Genomic DNA, 6,237 nt, shown 5'->3' with positions numbered 1-6,237 from the left:
AGCCAACACAACGCCACCAATGGAATAATAGTCTCACATTAACCCTCTCCTTACCAACCATAGGAAAATCGTCCCATTCGTTACGATCCAAACAGCACTTTTATCATTCAAATTTCTTTTGTAAATCATACAATTTAAAGACAAATGTTTTATTTTAGTTATAAAAATGTGACACTGTGTTGTAGAGTTTATTTTGCTGATCAATAAATAGTATGCATAGAATGTATTTGTTGCTTTTCTGTTTGAGTACGAAAAAAACTATTTTTGTGTTGGGTGGGTGTGAAGTTTTGTGGAAAATTCTGAAAATGGCTGGTAAAGAAAGGGTTAACTAGCTACCTGGCGCACTTTGGAAAAACGCGTATTAAAAAATTTGGCCAGAAAACTCGTCCTTCTAATATCGATCTATTTAAACGACCCTCATCTTGGCAATAATTCTCAAACCTGAGACTTGATGTAGGACCTCGCAGGTCTCAGGTTTGAGAGTTTTTTTCAAAGATGTGGTCATTTAAATCGATCGATACTTAAAGGACGAGTTTTTAGGGCCAAATTTTTTAAACCATGTTTTTCCAAAGTGTGCCAGATAATTAGTTAACCCTTCCCTTACCAACTTTAGGGTAATCATCATATTATTCGTTACGATACAAACGGCTTTTGTCTCATTCTGATTTGCTTTATAAATCACAAAAATTGAAGAAAAACCGCTGTTATATTTACAAATGGGGGTCCCAATAGTTGGTAGAGCACTCGCTTCACAGGCAAAGGGACCGCGATCGATCCCGGGTGCAGTCGAGATTTTTTTCTGACCCCCCTCCCCCTGTCCACACAGCTGGGTCTCTTAGATATGGCGGAAAGTACTTTGCGATAGACTAGCGTCATTGTTATTGTCCGTTTCACGTTATAGAAACCGGGATAAACTCCGGTTCCATTGAGCCTAATGGCTTGGAAGGACTCCTCCTCCTCCTCCTCCTCCTCCTCCTCCTCCTACTACTACTACTACTACTACTACTACTACTACTACTACTACTACTGCTACTACTATTACTGCTACTACTACTACTACTACTACTACTACTACTACTACTACTACTACTACTACTACTACTACTACCTGACTACTACTACTACTACTACTACTACTACTACTACTACTACTACTACTACTACTACTACTACTACTACTAACTACTACTCTACTACTACTACTACTACTACTACTACTACTACTACTACTACTACTACTACTACTACTACCACCACCACCACCACTACTACTACTACTACTACTACTACTACTACTACTACTACTACTACTACTACTACTACTACTACTACTACTAATATTTACAAATACTTAATGGTGTGTTGTAAAGTTTGTTTTGCTCAACGATATTATTTATAGCGCGATGTAACATAATTAGCAAGTCCGATAACCGAACGCAATTATGGACTTGATTGGCCAGCTATGTGATATAGTGGTATAACACACGCTTCCGTATCGGAAGATCCTGGGTTCCAGCCTCGCTCGGCGCATAGTTAAGTTCTTCAAAAAGGCTCTTTACTCACATTCTCTCACAGCATTCAGATGTAAAATGAGTGCCTGTCCGTCAACAGCGTTTGTCACTGTCGGAAAAAAAATTGTAATATCGCCTAACAGGCGTCATGTCTCGTCCTACTTGTTACTTGTTGCTCTTTGTCAGGGACCATTTATTGTAAAGCGCTTTGAGTACGTGTAGTGGATATTGCGCTATATAAAAGTTCAAGTTTGATTTAACATTGTTGTAATGGATGATATTTTGCGTTGCTTTGAGAGTATTTTCATTACAACAATGAGCCCATATTAACTTGGGTTATCAGACCTGAAAATATGTGCACGTCGGTAGAGCTTGTTCCTATTGCTTTTAAAGATGTGTTATAATATTCAACATGTGTGTTGAATCAGTCTGGATTTGTGACCCTTCGTCTCAAAACGGTATTATATCGGGATGAACCAGATGCTAAAAAGTCAATTTAAAGCTAACCTGGTCAATATTTTGAATTGTTGGTATTCATCGCACTACATTATAACATTCATTTTCCTCTATAAAACATACAAACTCAACGCAAATCTGAGATTTCTGGCAATAAATTCAATTTTCAGCATCTTTATCATCCCGACATAATACCGTTTTGAGGGCGAGGGGTCATATTTCAGTAAACACGAGGAGAGGGTTAAGCACAATGCAAGCCACAACACAGTGACCAGGGCAATCGACTTTCCACTACGCTATCGGCATGATTACAAAACCAATTTATGTAATACCGAGCCACGGAATATGGGTTGTGTTGTGGTCTAGCAGTAGATAGTATGACACTCGCCTTCGGATCGGAATGTCCTTGGTTCGAGTCCCACATTTTTAGATAATATTAGATGGGGTGAAAACTAAAATCATAGCCTTTGTCTATTTTTGCATATTTATAGCCAATGCATTTTAAGCGCTAAGAGTCTGGAGTTACAATGCCATAAAAACTACTATTATTACAACACCACCACCACCGCCACTCTCAACATCATCATCAACAACAAGAAGAACAACTGCTACTACTACTACTACTACTACTACTACTACTACTACTATTACTATTACTACTACTACTACTACTACTACTACTACTACTACTACTACTACTACTACTACTACTACTATCTACTACTACTACTACTACTACTACTACTACTACTTACATACTACTACTACTACTACTACTACTACTACTACTACTACTACTATTATTATTATTATTATTATATAATAATAATAATAATAATAATAATAATGATAATGATAATAATAATAATAATAATAATAATAATAATAATAATGATAATAATTAATAATAATAATAATAATAATAATAATAATAATAATAATAATAATAATAATAATAATAATAATAATAATAATAATAATAATAATAATAATAATAATTATTATTATTATAAAAGAAAACTCCCCAAAGAAAAAAAAGCCAAAAGATTTTTAGAGCAGAAAGAAAAAAACCCCAATAAAGCAAATACAATTACACACACATACACAATCACATACACAGACACACACACACGTACACAAACACAAAAATTGTACAATAAAACAAATCACCTTCCAAATAGCAACACCAGCTATAACGAGATCACTTATAAAAAAAATTAATGGATAGTTTACAACGATGAGCAATTTTAAAATAAATATTTATTTTTACTTCGATAGATACAGCAGTTTATTTAAAGATCACAGATTCTCTTATTTTAGTTTTACAGTCAAGAAAGAGTTTTATATTTTCACAGTGTAACAATGTTAATATAAATTGTAACAATGAAGAAAAAGAATAACATACAGAAATAAGAAAGATAATCAGTTCCAGATTTGCATCATATAAGTCACGTGACAGTAAAACACATTGCCAATCACATCCATTTGCGTTTGCATAGCGCATGCAATAAAAAATAAAACACGAACATTTATATAGAGCATTTTCATGCGGCGCTTCACAATGTTTCATTTCAATGAGGCGCCGTCTTTTATTTTTTGGGCACTCAAATCGAATATAAATTTGTCTACACTTAAAGAATGTTTATTTTGGTAGTGCAAAGACTGAAACAAAAATTAAAAAATAAATTTAAAAAAGGAGAAAAAAATCGACAATTAAACTAATATTATTTATTTATAATTTCATGTTAATCCACAAACACCAAAAGACCTGGACAGAAACGTCTGCAACAATGGGCATGATCTATCTTACAATGCCATGTGCTCGAGGTCATTGGTCACATTGCAAAGTGTGCTCAAAATGACCCACATAGTGAAACGTGTTCACAGTTTGAGTAATATCAAGCGTTACAATGGGAGCGATCTTTATTCGTGTTTTCGTCCAATCAGGTCATCAATCAATCACATGATTTGTTGCTGTCCAACGATTGGATATTTCTTAACAAATGTAAACACGCAGCTTTGTTTACAAAAATTATAAACATACACGTGTGTCAAGTTGAACATATTGACCAATCGTGATGTGAGATATTTCAAAAGATGTGAACACTTTTCACTAAGTGGGTCACTTGGAGCACATTGTGCAATGTGACCAATGACCTCGAGCACATGGACAGTTAATATAGATCATGCCCATTTGTCATTTTGCTCAGCATGACTCATGGGTATGTTTACAACTTTCATAAACAAAGCAGTGTGTTGAGATACGCTGAGGAATATCCAATCGTTGTTCAGCAACAGATCATGTGATTGATGACGAGGTTGGACGAAACATGGATATAGATCGCTCCCAATAGATGGAGTTATTCCATTTCATGTGTGTAACACAACTAAGTCGACAGGACACTTTTTGTTTAGTATTATCCAGACTATAAAAGTTTATGGTTACAAACAGTATTGTGTGTTGGTCCGTTTTACTTCCGGATGACAATATTATGAGTTTCTTAGCCAAGCGCATACCATCTATAAACGTTTTAGGTTACACATAGTTATGTTTGGTGGTATGTTTCATGTGTTTGTTGTGAGTAGATTACAGAAACGTATAGCGTCTATGACACACATTTAAGCAGGGATCTGATTCATGGAGCGGGACTACGACGATAGTCCTAGACTAAATCCGTTGTCTCAGACTAAAAGGCGTTGTAAGATATTCATGAAGCCGGACTACGCGAAGTCTTAGACTAAACGAGGGACTAAACGGGTGAAATTTACACCCGCGATTTAGCAGGTGTAAATATCGTAGTCTGAGACTAAATTTCAAAATCATAATATGTCCTCTACGCTGGGGGAAGTAATTGTACAGCGATTAGAACAAGAATACCCGACAGTTTTTGATTTTATATTTATTTTTATTTATTTATTTATTTATTTTTTGGTTTTGTTTATTTTATTTTCTTTACTTTTCTCGAAGATTCGACAATCGCACATACACTCCTCATCTTGCCCATTCAAAACACTCTGCAGGGACTCTCCTCCCCCCCCCCCAACACACAGTTTCATAGTAACTTCCTCCTCCTCCTACTACTACTACTTCTACTACTACTACTACTACTACTACTACTACTACTACTACTACTACTACTACTACTACTACTACTACTACTACTGTTGCTGCTGCTACTTTCACTATTATCATTACTCCTACTACTACTACAACTACTACTACCACTACTACTACTTCTACTACTACTACTACTACTACTACTACTACTACTACTACTACTACTACTACTACTACTACTACTACTACTACTACTACTACGACTACTATTACACTTCTTTTATGTCTTTTATCGTCCATTATTTTCTAGAAATTTCACGTCTCTCACTGGCCTTATCATTTCTATCACACCGCGCTAACGATTCGTTCACACTCCAACCATCGTTGAGTACAGACGATGCAATTTATACTGCATTTCATCTTATTTGTTTTCAACGTTTATTTGTTTATTGTTGTGCCGACGAAGGGTTTGTACCCGAAACGCCCATTGTCTGTATTGTTTCCACCGATTCCTCTCCATCATCGCTCTTTCGTTAGTATTTTCGGGACCCCATGCTTCAGGCAGCGCCCACCGCTCTCTACTTAGAACAATGCTACACCGTGGATAAGAATCATTTAAGTGCCATCGTTATTTATATTTACTAAAAACATTACACACACACACATTCTCAAACAATTTTTACACCCCTAAACTTGTCTCACACTATTTTTATTTGTGGGGAAAAAACAACAACAAAACAACAACAACAAAAAAACGATCAAAACAACACGAAGAAGAAATAGATATATGATTTCTGTGCCACTTCGTATGACGCATGCGCAGCTGGAAAAGTAACACATTTCTATGACGTGTTGTGGTACGTTTCCGAGGAATCCCCAGTTAAAAATAGATTGACCTCTGTAGTCTGAGACTTCGCAAGCGTTGTCAGAGACTTGATAGTCAGGGACGAAGTCTGACTCCATGAATAGCTTACTTTCCGGAGTCTCTGACTTCCCAAAGTCTTAGACTACAAAGTCTCAGACTTTGCTATAGTCTGAGACTACCATAGTCCCGCTCCATGAATCAGACCCCAGGAGAGGAAATTGAATGCACTCAGTTTACAGCCTTTCCTGTGTCTTTCTATCCAATTTTTGTTTTAAATTGGATTCAATAGTCTGATGTCACGTCCGCCCAGCAACCAGCAGCTTGGTTCTAAACAAAGAAAATCGATA

The sequence above is a fragment of the Berghia stephanieae genome, chromosome 4, assembly GCF_034508935.2.
Source record: "Berghia stephanieae isolate SIO BIC M18660-M18661 chromosome 4, UCSD_Bste_1.3, whole genome shotgun sequence".
Taxonomy (NCBI): Eukaryota; Metazoa; Mollusca; class Gastropoda; order Nudibranchia; family Aeolidiidae; genus Berghia; species Berghia stephanieae.
The sequence above is the reverse complement of the archived record's forward strand: the minus strand, read 5'-3'. Positions refer to the sequence as shown.